The 14,812-nt window shown below is 49.2% G+C and overlaps 2 protein-coding genes across 2 annotated transcripts in view; one reads left to right on the top strand and one right to left on the bottom strand.

The window, feature by feature from the left end:
* LOC139805812 (ankyrin repeat domain-containing protein 7-like) overlaps positions 1-10,339 on the bottom strand; it is a 44,184-nt gene extending 33,845 nt beyond the window's left edge. Inside the window, exons 1-3 of the mRNA XM_071764653.1 lie at positions 9,740-10,339; positions 7,936-8,023; positions 7,058-7,148 (exon numbers count right to left, since the gene is read on the bottom strand). The gene's annotated coding sequence lies outside the window, so the exon portion shown is untranslated. The remainder of the gene's footprint in view (positions 1-7,057; positions 7,149-7,935; positions 8,024-9,739) is intronic.
* The window catches only part of LOC139805811 (putative ankyrin repeat domain-containing protein 20A4), an 88,528-nt gene that overhangs the window by 22,274 nt on the left and 51,442 nt on the right, over positions 1-14,812 (top strand). The gene's annotated exons all lie outside the window — the stretch shown is intronic.

The following is a 14,812-nucleotide window of genomic DNA, read 5'->3' as shown; positions in this document are numbered from 1 at the left end:
GTGTGTCCTGGTTTGGGGCAGGATAAAGGTAATTTTCAGCCTTGTACTTTTGCTTTCGTTGCAGCTGCTGCCCACAGACACTGCTGCTGTTGAGAAAGCCAATGCTGCTGCTGCTCCTGCTGCAGACACCACAGCCTCTCCCCCTCAGCACACACAGATACTTGTTGACCCTGGGACTGGGAGAAAAGGAAAACCATGGAAATGAGAAATGTTCCAGGCAGGTGAAGGACAAAGAAGGGATTGCTGAAGCAGAGTGGGCAGGGGACAGAAAGGCATGGGGTGCACCTGGCCTTTAGCAAGCCCTTTGCCATGCTCTACCATTGTCCTGTTGTAGCCAGACTGGTGACGTCTGGATTGAAGAGGTGGGTGATGGGGTGGGTGGGAAGTTCACGAGATGATGAGGGTCACAGTGCCATCAGGGATCCAAAGTCCTCCTGGCAAGCAGTGATGGTGCCTCAGTGTCCAGAACTTGTGACAACACTGTTTCCTGTCTTTATGCATGGGCACAATCATTTCCCTATTCCTGCTTGCCATGCTATTCCTGATACAAGCCAGGATGTTGGTGGCCTTCTTGACCACCCGGGTACACAGCTGTCTGATACTCATCTGTCTGTCCACCAGCTCTGACTGAGGCTGATGCTGTGGATGGGATTAAGAAGTGAGTTCCATGGGGGCAGGGGCAGGGTTGGCTTCAGTTGAGTGGGATCATGGAATCATGGAATGGGTTGGATTGGAACTAGATGATCTTTAACCCTTCCAAGCCAAAACCATTCCATGATTCCATTGTTCTGTGACACAGTCCCAGCCAGTTCCAGGCCTGGGAGTCTCCACAGCCACCAACAGGGCTTTGTGATGTAGGGCCTGGTGCCTGGACATGGTCATGGGGGTCTCCATGGTGACCCTGGGAGTATATAAGGGGTGCGGAGACCTGGGATGCCCATATCTGGGAGAGCACCTCCCTCAGGAGTCAGCAGCTGCCCTGGGTGACCATGGAATGTCTGTGGCAGAAAATGCCCAAGATGTCCATGGAGAAGGAGGTTGAAGCCTGCTGCCAGCCCTCCACAAGACTCCAAGGTCAGTGCCTGAAGGAAGGGCCAGACCAGAAGTTCCCCTGCAGGCTGTGGGGAGAGGGCAGCTGTCCCCTGCAGCCCATGGAGGAGCACAGAGGGGCAGATGTGGATCTGCAGCCCATGGAGGAGCACTCTGTACCAGGGTGACATCAGTTACTAACTGAAATACTTTAAATTTTAGAAAAAAGCCACGTTTGAGCAAGGTGAGCATGGCTGGGGCAAGGGTCAGGAAGGTGAGATGGCTTTTGTCCCTCCGTGTTTAGGTTTCCTTCTTTTTTCCTTCTTTTCCTTTCCAGCAGGGCTGTTCCATGCCAGCTGTGCAGTTGAGTTTCCAGCCCCTCAGTCTCTCTCCCTTCTCCTCTCTCCTTTCCCCAGAGGGGAAGGTGTCTCTGCTCCAGCACTGCTCTCCCCTCGGGGACTGCTCCCAGCTGCCCGTCTCCTCTGCCCTGCAGCTCTCAGAGGGGTTCCTCTCCCCTGCTTGAAGATGTTGATGGCAGAGGCACTGTGGCTCCTGTGAGAGCTGTGTTTGGATTGGGTGTGCTTGAAATGCTCGAGCAGCACAGCTGGCAAAAGCTCTGGGTGTTTGAGGAGCTGATTCTGAGGCTTTTCTCTTTTCTGTGTCTTTACAGAACAGCTCATAGCCTTCTGTCATGATCCTCCAGTCCTGTGACCCTTCCCACCATGTTTCAGTTGTTGTTCCTATGATACCATAACTACCTGACTGGGCATGGAGCTCCAGTTCTTCCTCTTGATTTCCCAGGCTGCTTGTGTTTGTATCCATACAGTTCAGGAGGCTGAGTTGGTTCCTATTTAAGGAGACAGCCAAGGAACATTTTACACTCCTCTGGCTGGCCTGGTTTCATGCCCGATCAGTTGCAGTGGTGATGGTGGGGTGATCACTTCCATCTTGGATCCCTCCCTGCAGGTCCTTCAGTTTAAAGCCCCCCTCCCCAAGCTGAGCAGTGGGTACTGACGTGCCGCTTCCAGGCTCCTCTCTAGTAAGCCCAGTTTTATCTATCCAACTCCCCTGCCATGGGCAGGGACACCTCCCACTAGATCAGGTTGCTCAGAGCCCCATCCAGTCTGGCCTTAAAAACTTCCAGGGATGGGGCTTCCACCACCTGCACCAGGCTCTCACTACCCTCATGGTGAAGAAAACTGGACCTAGTACTGATCCCTGGGGAACACCACTTGCCACAGGCCTCCTACTTGACTCTGTGCCACTCATCACAACCCTCTGAACTCTGTTGTTGAGCCAGTTACCAATCCACCTGACAGTCCAATCATCTGTTCCTCATTTCTTGAGTTTTCTTACAAGGATGTTATGGGAGACAGTGTCTAAAGCTTTACTGAAGTCAAGGTATATGACATCCACTGCTCTCCCTTCATCTGCCCATTTGGTCATCCCTTTGTAGAAGGATATCAGGTTAGCCAAGCAAGATTTCTCCTTAGTAAATCAATGTTGGCTGCGCCTGAGAACCTTCTTTCTGTTTGCACACTCAGAATATTCTGTAAGGCAGACTTCCCCTTTCCTACTCAGTATTGAGAGCTACACCTACCACTGCAGAGATGTGGAATCCCCTCAGTGTCAACAAAAGTTTTCTCCTTCCCCTCTTTAATCCTCCTGTGTGGTACTGACTGTAGCACAATGGAGATTCCGGTACCTGTAGGATTCCTAGTGGAAGGCTGAGCAGGGACTGCTTGCAAGGGCCTGGACAGATAGGATGAAAGGCAATGGGTGCAAGTTAGAGTGTATTTGAATTGGATGCTAGGGAAAAGTTCTTCATCATGAGAGTAGTGGAAAAAATGGCACATGTTGACCAGTGAGGTGGTTGAGGTCTCATCCCTGGAAATATCCCAGATCAGGCTTGAGGTGGCTGTGAGCAACCTGATCTAGTTGAGGATGTCCCTGATTACTGCAGAGGGGTTGTTGGATGAGCATGGGAGGTCTCTTCCAGACAAAAAAATTCAGTGATTCTGTAATTCTATGATGATATGACCTTCAGCCATCTCAGTTGCCATGGAGAATTCCCAGAGCTCTCCCAAGATGGGGTTTGGAGACCCCAAGCGATGCCCAGTCTGCAGAGGTTGATGGGTCATGGCTCAGTGCTGTGGAGACTGTGGGCAGTACAGGAGGATCCTGGGAGTGCCTGAAGGGTGGGTTTGGGCATGGTGGAGCTTTTCTTCACACTGGGAAAAAGCTTGGGCAAGAAAGAATGGCCCAAAGGGCAGCTGGGGGTGCCTGGAGTGGAGAGCAGAAGAAAGAACTGTCACTGCAAGGGCCATGCTGGGGAACACCACATCCCCCAGAAGGAGCCTGGATCAGCCCAAGGCTCTGTGTGCCAAGGCAGAGGCAGGGAGGACACGGAGATGTCAGGAGAGGAAGGGGACAGTGAGGTGGGGCAGGCGAGTGAAGGAGCAGAGCCTGCAGGGCAAGAGGCACAGGGGATGGGACAGCCCAGGACAGACTGTGCTGGAGATGAGAGAGGGAAAAGCTGTGGAAGAGCTGGAGGCACACTTGGCAGAGCCAAGCTCTCCATGCCTTTGCTGATGGCTCTTGTCTCTGTCCCTGATGGCCATGGGGAGACAAGTGGAGCTTCCAGCAGCACTGGGGCTCAGGGCCTCCTTGTCCATGTGCAGGAAGCTGGGAGGTTCCATGCCATAGCCCTGCCCTTGGCATTGTCCATCTCCACATGCCAGTGCTGCCAGGAGAGCCCTGAGGGCTGAGGGAGGGACAGGATCTCCCTCCCTTGCCAGGGGCTGGGGCTCAGGGCTGGCACCTTTGGGGAATGGGCTCAGGGCTGGGCCCTTTGCAGTCCTGACACACAGCCAGGCTTCCTCAGCACCAGAGCCACCTGCACCTTCCTTTTCCCCACCTGCCATCACTGCCTCCTGCCTCCTGCTCCACCACACCCTGCAGGGGGACACTTTCTCAGGGCTGTCCCTCAGGGGGACCCAGGCACACGCCAAGAAACTTTGGAAACTTTGGACCATGCCTTGGACTTTCTTGTGGAGAAAGAAGCTTCTGCAGCTTCCTCTCCTTGCCTCTTGAGCAATTGTCATGGGCTCAGCATCAACCCCCCAGAGGGCTCCTGGCAGCTGTGAGCTGGGCTCCTGGGATGGAGGGAGCTGCTGGCAAGTGGGCAGTGCTGCAGAGAGACAGCTCTGGGCAGGAGCAGCTCCTCTGCAGAGCGCAGCAGGGCTGAGGGCACTGCCAGGGTATCTGGGGGAGATGAGCAAGGCAGAGAGAGCTTCAAGGGGGTGAAGATGGAGGGGATGAGTGCCAGCTGAGTGGAGGAGAACCTTCCCAGCTTCTGCCATGGTGAGTGTCTGGTGCAGGGCAGTGAAGCTGGTGCAGTTGCTGGAGGCATCTCCTAAAGCTGCAGAGCCAGAGCTGCTGGGAGCTGGAAGGGGGAAGGAGGTGAACGGAGGTGAAAGGGGAATTGTGAAGAGGAGTGAGGGGGTGTGTGCAGGCAGGGGTGCCCAGGGCTGTCCTTCAGAGCAGGGTCCTGCAGCCCAGGGGCTGTGTGCTGGGGCAGGGACTCTGCTGCCTGCCTGCCAGGGGCTGCTCTCAGCCTGCCGGGGGAGCTCCCAGGTGCTGGCAGAAGCTGTGGCTGGCAGGAGACAGGGAGCACAAGGCAGGCTCCTGGTGCTGGTGACAGAGGGATGAATTGCTCAGGGCTGCTCACAGCTCCAGCTGATGCCCAGAAGATTTCTGAGGTGACTTCTCAGGAGTCCCACGATGAAAACAAAACACACAAATGGTAAACCACAATAAGCCCAATTTCCCTGAGGTAGGAGTGTGAGCAGGAGAGCTTGAGGATCTGGGGGATTTCATAGAAGAACTGGTTCAGGGCATTGCCCTGGCAGAGGGGCAGGGAAAATGTATTGGCTGTTTCAGGGGTTTGCAGATGGCCATGTAGCAGTCGTAGGACATGATGGTCAGAAGAGAGCATTCTGCAACAATGAAGAATAAAAAGAGAAAGAGCTGTGCAGCACATCCGTTTGTAGGAGATGTCTGTGTTGTCCCAGAGGGAATTGGCCATGGCTTTGGGCAGAGTGGTGGAGATGCATTCCAGGTCGAGGAGGGAGAGGTTGAGGAGGAAGAAGTACATGGGGGTGTGGAGGTGGTGGTCACCGGCGATGGTGGTGATGATGAGGCCGTTGCCCAGGAGGGCAGCCAGGTAGATGCCCAGGAAGAGCCAGAAGTGCAAGAGCTGCAGCTCCCGCCTGTCTGCAAATGCCAGGAGGAGGAACTGCCTGATGGAGCTGCTGTTGGACATCTGATGACTCTGGGGATATAGACCTATCAGTAGAAGAAAAAAAAGGGAGAAGTTAGGGCACTGTTCCTTTACATTACAAAATTTTTAAAAGATACACATGAACTGCTTCTCCTTTTCCACAAACAACTTAGGAATGTCCCTTTCAAACACCCTGGCTCATCCTGGCTGAATGTCCACAAAGGAGCAGGAGAGGTCAGTGCTGCTCTAGAGAAATTGGTAATACGAGGGCTCAGTTTCCAAGGAGCAGTCTTTCCCTTTTCTCCTTTTCTGCAGGGGAAAAAATATAAGTAGAAATTCAGAGCAGCTGCCAGCTCTTGTCTGGTTTGGCTGAGAGAACAGCAAGAGGGAAAACAAGATGGGAATCAAAATCAGCTCTTTGCCTTTGGTTCAGTGGGGGCATCTGTTTCCATTGTTAGATACTGGCCTGCTGGGTGGGAAATCTGATGAAATATTCTCAGGAATTGTGTCCCTTGGCTTTCTGTGGAAGTTGGCTGACAGATGGAGGTGTAGTGCAGCTGCTGTGGGGAGAAGGTGGTGAGGTGCAGGTCCTGCCTGTAGATCCTGTTGTGTGCCCAATAGCAAAGCAGTTCTCCTGATGGGTAAAGATGAAAAGGTGATGTGCAAAGCAGTCTCTGGAAGGGCACCTCAAGGGCTGCTGTTGTGTAGAGGCAGGGAGATGGGAAGAGTCCCCACAAGGCTGTCAGGGTCCATGAGCTCCCACACCCCCTCCCCAAGAAGAGCAGCGGAGCTCTGGTAGCAGAGAGCCATGGGGATGAGCCAAGAGTACAGATGCCCAGGGCAGCCCCTGGGGACAGGCAGATCTGCATTCCTGCCAGGACATGGTGTCCATGGGTGAGGGTCAGGGCTGAGAGCAGCTCGGGGCCGTGGCAGCATCTTGTAGGTCTGGCACTGTAGGGGATTGGAACTTGCCCTTGTCGTGGCCAGACCTACAGGTCCTGTTGTCACTGTTCAGGGGACAGTGCGCAGGAAAGAGGTGATGGGAGGGGAGGGCTGGAGGGGAGGCATCCTCCTCACTTCTTTGATGAATCCTTTTCTGTCTTCCAGAGACAGCGGTCTTTGGTTAGCAGCTGGGATGAAGACTATTGCTGAGAGAGAGGGGGCATTCTTCCCAAATGAAAAGAATTCTTGAGGGTGGCATGTAGTGAGAACCACAAGTCACCAGGTTTCGCCGATAATGAACTGGGAGCTTGGGCCCAGCTGTGCCCAATAATTAGGGCCTGCCCCAGCCGGAAATGGGCGGGGCTGAAGGGCAAAATAAAAGGCATGCTCCCAGAAGCAGAGGGGAAGATGCTGAGAGACGGCTGGGAAGAGAGACAGTAACAGTGGCATCTCTGGGCTTCTGCCTTGGCTGCTGAGGGGAGTGAGGAGGCACAGTTACCTCCCAGAGTAAAGCTGGGCCTGGACACTGGGCAGGTACAACTGGTGGGCCAGGAGAGTTCCCTTTTTCCCTGTGGTGGTTGCAAGTGTGTTATCTGCTTTAGGAGCAGGCAGCCTCCCAGGACAGTCTGGAAGAGATCAGAGCCCGTGACCACCATGCACAGAGAAAGCTTCTGATGTGCAGAATTAGAGATCTCAGATAGGAACTGGACAACATAAAAAAATGCCCTTGCATGGGCAGGGACAACCAACCACACCCCACTGCTGGGGCATCAGCCAGGAGAGAATTTAAAAGCAGCAACTTGCCTCAGGCACTGAGTCTCACTGCTGTCTGCTGAGCTGCCCATAACAAAACCCAAGCTTTTTCAGGTATCGCAGAGAAGTCAGGACACAGCTTCTAAGGAGGTAGAGAATCACACAATGGCTTGGGTTGGAAGGGACCTTAAAGATCATCAAGATCCAACCCCCTGCATGGGCAGGGACATCTCCCACTAGACCAGGTGTCACAAAGCCTCATCCAACCTGGCCTTGAACACTTCCTGGGAAGGGCATCAACAACTTCTTCAGGCAACCTATTCCAGTATCCTGCCACTCTCATGATGAAGAATGTTTTCCTAATATCTAACCTAAATCTATCCCCCTTCAGTTTAAAACCATTACCCCTTGTCCTGTCACTTCTCTCTCCGGTGAAAAGCCCCTCCCCAGCTTTCCTGTAGCCCCTTCATGGACTGGAAGGTTCTCTAAGGCCCCCCCAGAGCCTTCTCTTCTCCAGGCTGAACAGCCCCAACTCTCTCAGCCCATCTTTGTAGCAGAGGTGCTCCAGCCCCCTGGTCATCTTTGTGGCCCTTCCCTGGACCCTCTCCCACAGGTCTGGACCTTTCCTGGGCTGGGGGCTCCAAAGCTCTACGCAGTATTCCAGGTGCAACTCCTGACTTTGCTGTGAGCTGCACAGATCCAGGGTTCCCCCCAGTGCTGGGGGTCAGGAACAGTGAGCAGTGACCTCGGAGCACCCAGCAGTTCCCATCTCAGCCCAGTGGATATTGAAGCTGATCAATCAGAACCCCCCCAAGTTTGTGGAGGAAACCAGCAGGAGGGGAATGCCCATCCCAGGGTGCAGGCAGTGGGCACCCTCCAGCTTTCTCTAGGGAAACCCTGCCCAGGGCACCTTCCAGCCCAGCCCTTACCTGCCCACGGGCTCCTGGAGGGCTTGGCAGAAGGTGCCATTCACGTCGAGTGGGCAAACATCTCCTGCTCTCGAGGCTCCAGGATTGCCTTGAAAAAACATCCATTTTTCTCACTGAATATGTGGTGGGGGACTAAAAGAAAAACCAAACCAACAAAAATATTACCAGTTGAAGCTAAGAGGCCAAAACGTATGTTTGCTCCCTTTTCTTTTTTTCCCCTCAAGATCACCCAGGCCAGCAGCAGCTTGCAGGGAAGCTGCTGAGCTGCCAGCAAACACTGTGTGACTGTGGAGAGGTTCTGCACAGCCCTTCCTGCTGCCTCACAACTCATCCCTGGGGCTGGAGCTGCTTTTAACCCCCAAAGCCCCAAAGATTTTTTCAAAAGTCCCTCAGCAGCTTTCTTGTAGGCCCCCTTCAGATAATGAAAGGCTACAATAAAGTCTCCTCAGAGCCTTCTCCTCTCCAGACTGAGTGACATCTCCAGAATGAATGACATCTCAAAGGCCTCAGTGCCAGTGCACCAAGCCTGGAAAGAAACAAGAGGAGCTGCTGAGGTTGGGATGGGCTGGGATGTGGTTGGCATCACCCAGAGGTGGTGGGATGGCTCCTGTGACTGGAGCCTGAGGATGGAGGAATATCAACTCTTTTAGGAAGGACAGGAGGGGTGACACCCTCTACATCACTGACCAGCTGGGCTCCATGGAGCTAGAAATAGAGAAATAGATAAAACTAAGACACCATTCTCTCCAGCTGAGAGAAAGCAGCTTGGCCATTTGAGATGACTAAACTGAAAAAATTCAAAATTGTTGTAAAATAACAGCAAAAACTTTCCCAATCATTTGTTTTGGCCTTATGCAGTGTAGCCTTGTGTAAGGAGATGTAAACTCTTCCCTTTCAGCTTTCTACAGATAGACTTTTCTCACAAGCAGTGAATAGGATCTTGAGTGCAGAACATGAAGATATAAATGTTGAATAGTGTAAAAAAAAACTCTAGTTTGTACCAAATAACCACACAGTTTTGGGATTTCACTGTTGTAACATTTGAAGATGGGGTTAGGTTGTGCCTGACCTTTTATCTAGTCTTCTTTCCACCGTCCACTAGAGTGGAATTCACCAACCTCAAGGTTAGGGAATAAAACAGTGATCAGGAAAACGTCCGGAGTTCTGAAGGATTAAATATTTAATTATTTAAATATTCAAATAGTGGTGGTTTTGGTTTTTTCTAGTCAGCAGTAAATCACCAGAGTAGTCTGATTGAAAAGAAAGGGCTGTGGACAAAATAGTTTGATATCTAAGACTGTCAGCACCTGCACAATTACACACTCTGCTCATACTCCTCCTTCTGTGTGTAAAGGGCATTTAACCAGACACAGAAAAGGGAAAAGAGCTTTCTGCTTATTTTCCCCTTTCTATAAGAAGCATCCTTCAGGACAGACTTCAGGATGAAAGAGAACTGGAAACAAAGCAACTTTGTTATCCCCTGTTTCTGCTCCCAAAAGATCAGATGTGATTGTTTTGAAATAAAAACATGCAAGGAGCACTTACATTCCTCACAATAACTGTTCCCACAGCAGGGAATAAAAGCTGCGGCAGTCAGTAGGGCTTTGCAAATAGGACACAAGAACTCATCAGGTATGGGATCATCATCATCAGAGGAGGAGGGCTTTTCCTTCTTTCCTCTGGCATATGCTTCCCTGGAGGCAGGGTGGGGAAGGAAAAACACAAAAGTTAAAGACAGGTATACGGAAAAATTTTCCAAGCTTTGGATTTCATCAAAGGAAGTAAGAGATGGAATTCTGCTCACCTCATGTTAGCCTTCTAAAATACAGGTATTTATATTTAACTACTTTTTTTGGTTGCTTTGGCACTCCAATGCTTCCCCACGGTTTCTCTTGTTCACTTTTTGGTCAGTTCAGTTAGTTCCATACTTCTGCATTAAGATCTGGTATTGCATATTTCCCCATTCTTGTCAGCAGAGCTTCCTTTGTATTGGGATCTTTCACCTCCAGCATGAAACTCCTTGGAATTCCCGTGCTCTTTCTAACTCTGGGATCAGGCTCGACAGTTTGGCCCTGTTAAGGGAAGAAATGCAGACACATCTCATCTGAACCTCACACTTTAAATGACATCTCAATTATTACTATTTTAACTAGCAAAAGCCTTTAATCCCCTCCTTTTCCTAACCCAAGGCTTGCTCCAATCAAATCCTTTTTCCTTTAAATACCATAGCCAGGATGTTCCAAAGGCTTGAGCAGTGTTTGGAACTCAACAGACAAAGAATGGCTTAACTTCAGGTTTATTCAGGGAGAAATATCCCCTTAGCTCACCATCCACTTGGAGAAGAGACACAAATACACTTCTCCTCCAAAGCACAATTCAGAGGGAGAGATTGAACGTGCCAGCAGTTCCACAGCACAACACAGCACGACAACAGTTCCAGAAGGTCACATCTGCTCATATGCCACACAAACACACTCCTAGAAACCATCAGGTACACCGACACAGCTTACACACTCTGTGTTCAAACCAACAGACTGTGCCCTCCACTGCACCTACGCTGCCATTTATGGCACCCTCCAGCATTCCAAAACTGGATCCAGAACCAGAGTGACCAGAGAGCAAAAAATAGTCATGCAGTTGTCCCTGTTCCACAAACACTCCTCATTTAACTGTTGCAGACCCACTGAAATGTCCATAACTTACAGCCAACTGAATTACTCTGCCAACATTGGGTTTTTAGGTAACATTTTAAGTAACATTTCTCTGTCGTCCGGCAGTGTCCATTTTCCCTGCTCAAATTTAGCTCCAATCTTTTCAAGTTTTTCCATTTCCTCGGGAGTGAATTTCTTTATTTCTTCCTCTTTATTGTTTACCAAATCCTTCTTATTCTGTAAAATATTACTTTGAACACTCCATTTTCTCAAAGCTGCTTCTCGAGCTTCTTTGTCTGCCAATTTGTTTCCTCTAACATGGTGTCCTAATCCTTTTTGATGTCCTCTAATATGTACTATTGCAATCTCTTTTGGTTCTCTTACTGCCTTTAAAATTTTAATTATTAGTTCTTGATGCACTAAATCATTTCCTTGAGTATTTGTGAGGCCTCTTTCCTCCCAGATTCTTCCAAACGTATGGACTATGCCGTATGCATATTTAGAATCTGTGAATATTGTTCCTTCCTTCCCTTTTAATAACTCAAGAGCTCTATAGAGGGCATACAGTTCACATGCCTGTGCGGACCACGGTGGACTCAGAGGTCCGGATTCTATCACTTTCAGATCTTTATTAATGATTGCATATCCTGATTTTCTTTTCCCTTCATTTACTCGAGAGGATCCATCTATAAATAGTTTCTCGCCCTCCCTTAATTCTGTGTCAGTTAGATCTGGTCTCACTTTAGTCTGCGTTTCTATTACATCCAAACAGCTGTGTTGCAATTCTCCTTCAGGTTCACCAAACAAAAATTGTGCCGGGCTCTGCGCTGAAGTTCTTTTAAGTTCCAAACTAGGAGAATCTATCAGTATGGTTTCGTATTTAAGAAGCCGGCTATCTGTCAGCCATTTTTCTGCCTTCTGCTGTAGGACACCCCTAACATTAGGGGAGGGGGGGGGTATACTTTCAGTGGTGAACTAAAGGTAATTTTTCGTGCTTCTTCTATAAGCAATGCAGTGGCCACCAAAGCCTGTAAACAGGCTGGCCACCCCCTACTTACGGGGTCTAATAATTTTGAACAGTATCTCACAGGCTTTTTTATTCCTGCCCAATCTTGAGTAAGCACACCATAAGCTGTCTGATTGGATACGTTGACAAATAAGAAAAAATGTTTTTTCCAGGTTGGGGAGGCTCAATACTGGAGCTTGTATTAATGTTCTTTTTATTTCCTCTAATTTCTGATCATCTTCTCCCGACCATCTGATTTCATTATTTGTCAACTTCTCATATAAAAATTTCACCTTTTCACTATAACTCTCAATCCATGGTCTGCAATATCCCAATAATTGTCTAACTTCCTTTTTGGTTGTTGGGGGTCTCAGAGCAAGTATTCCTGATACCCTATCGGGATCCAGTTTCTTCTGACCTTTGCTTAGCCAATGTCCTAAATACTTTACCTCCTGCTCCACAAATTGCAATTTTGACTTTGACACTTTTAGTCCCTTTTTCCCCAGGAAGTTTAATAATCGGATAGTAACTTCCCGAGTTTCTCTTTCAGTTTCCCCGGCTATCAATAAATCATCCACATATTGTAACAATTTCACATGTTCAGACATTTCAAAATCTTGCAACAGCTTCTCCAAAGCCTGCCCAAATAAATTAGGTGACTCTGTAAATCCCTGCGGTAACACAGCCCACCTTAACTGCTGCCTTCTCCCTGTCGATGGATCCTCCCACTCAAAAGCAAAATAATCTCTAGACTTGTCGTGTAAGGGACAAGCCCAAAAGGCATCTTTTAAATCTATTACGCGATACCAAATATATTCGGGAGAAATGTGGCTTAATAAAGTATAAGGATTTGCCACCACTGGAAATTTGGTGTTGACCCTCTGCTTTACTGCCCTTAAATCCTGCACCATCCGGTATGTTCCATCAGATTTCTTTACAGGCAGTATTGGTGTATGATGCGGGGACATGCAAGGTTCCAAAGCCCCTTGTTCTAAATCCTTGTTTAATCCTTTTCTTCCTTCCATTGAAATAGGATATTGTTTGATCCTGATTGGATGATGTGGATCAGTTATCTGAACTTCTATTGGATCCATATTTATTTTTCCAATTTCTCCTTCTTTATACCGTATGGATGGATCCATTGACTCCTCATCTGCTTCAGTCAAGGTACATAAATTAATGTTCAATTTTTCTCCATCACTTTGAATATTTACTTTCAATTTTAAGATCAAGCCTCTCCCAAGTAGGTTATACTCTGCTTCTGGGAGCAAAAGCAAATTATGCAAGCAAATTGTATTCTCTGTTTCTATTTCCACATCTTCCAGGATTGGCACTTTAGAAGGTTCTCCTTTTGCTCCAATAACTGACATATAATTCTTTCCTCTCTTTATTCCTTCAGGTAATTTTTGTATAGTAGCTTTTTCAGCTCCAGTATCTACAAGGAATAAAAATTCCTTTTTATGGGGACCTATTAATAATTTTATCAAGGGCTCTGTAGATGTTCCGGTCCCCAATAAATACAGTCTCTAGCTATGTTACAGACATGTAAAGTAAAAAGGTAGCAGAGAACATATGTGAAAGGTTGCATTGTATCAACTTAATAGGAATAACTGCATTTACAAAGCAATCTTCTCAACTGGAACATGGAACTGGAGCTGAGCTCTGGCGCTCAAAACTGAGCCATGCCAGACACGCAGCAAAGGACATGAGCACAGTGCTCGTGCCCAAGTGATTTCTGGAGCAGTCTTTCTACTTCCAAGGCCCTTTCTGCACTCTTGAAAAGCAGGCTATGGTTTTTGCTTCAGAAATGTGGGGTTTTTTTTCTATTCCATTCCAAAAAGCAGGTGTGCAGAAAATAAAAAAGTGTAAAGAGGAGCAGATGTGTCAGCAGCAAGAAATAAGAGTCAGAGACTGATGAAAAACTCAAAGCCCAAATCCAGATCATTTTATTTAGAGAAAGTACAAAAAAAAGGGGAGGGGAGTAAGAAGTAAAGGGGGAGGGGAAGGACAGGGGGAGAGACAGGAGCAGGGGGAGGGGGTGGGGAAGGGGGAGGGGAAGGGGGAGGGGAAGGGGGAGGGGAAGGGGGAGGGGAAGGGGGAGGGGGAGGGGAAGGGGGAGGGGAAGGGGGAGGGGAAGGGGGAGGGGGAGGGGAAGGGGGAGGGGAAGGGGGAGGGGAAGGGGGAGGGGAAGGGGGAGGGGAAGGGGGAGGGAGGGGGAGGGGAGGGTGAGGGGAGGGTGAGGGGAGGGGGAGGGGAGGGTGAGGGGAGGGGGAGGGGAGGGGGAGGGGAGGGGGAGGAGTGGAGAGGAGGGAAAGGGGGAGGGAAAGGGGGAGGAGTGGAGAGGAGGGAAAGGGGGAGGGGGAGAGGATGGAAAGGGGGAAGGGAAAGGAAAGAGGAGGATGGGGAATGGGGGCCTACGCATCAAAAAAAACACCAGGGAAGGGCAACAGGGCTGTCATCCATCCAACAGACTAGGAACATTTATTCAGACTGACAGAAGCATATTTTCATGTCTTCTGATCCATCACAAGATACGGAATAAGCTCCCAAAGATGTAGTTTAAAGTTCATCAGTTCCTGGGGAGAAAAGAGACAAGATTCCTGGTGTTACTTTTACAGGAGAGAGGGGCAAAGAGGTCGCTGTCAGAACATTACGGCTACGAAGCCAGAGCTGAACACTCTCTGTGGTTAAAAGCAGACAGCAACAGAAGGAAATTGGCTCAGGGGCTTCCTGCTTTGAAACAGCACCAGTCACTCCAAAGCTGTGACTCTGGAGTAATCATCACAAAAATAAGTGCAATTCCTCCTGGGACATCAGGCCTCACATCACAGAACATGTTTGATGCCATGGATGACAAACATTCAACTCCCCTGACAGTTGCCTGAACACTACTGAGTGGTCTTTCCCTAAAGAAAGGATAACTTTTGTCACTGATTAGCCTCTTCTTGCCTATTCAAATAAGACTGCAACAGAGGAGCTACAAACACAAGCAATGAGCAAGGGAAAGCAAAGACCAAGAACTGACAGCAGAGGGTGTGTGTTATTGGTCAGTGCTGGAGGCAATCACTGGACACGGGAGGAGAAGTGATGGCTGAAGTCTGAAACTCTGTGTAGGGCTCCTTTTATGCTTGTGATTGAGGATAAACTCCAGTGAAAGGTGACTTCAGAATAAGCCAAGTTTATCTGTGTGGAGGAAATGGGTAAGATTCCTTTCTGCTTG

The sequence above is a fragment of the Heliangelus exortis genome, chromosome 20 (assembly GCF_036169615.1).
Source record: "Heliangelus exortis chromosome 20, bHelExo1.hap1, whole genome shotgun sequence".
Lineage (NCBI taxonomy): Eukaryota > Metazoa > Chordata > Aves > Apodiformes > Trochilidae > Heliangelus > Heliangelus exortis.
The sequence above is the reverse complement of the archived record's forward strand: the minus strand, read 5'-3'. Positions and strand labels throughout refer to the sequence as shown.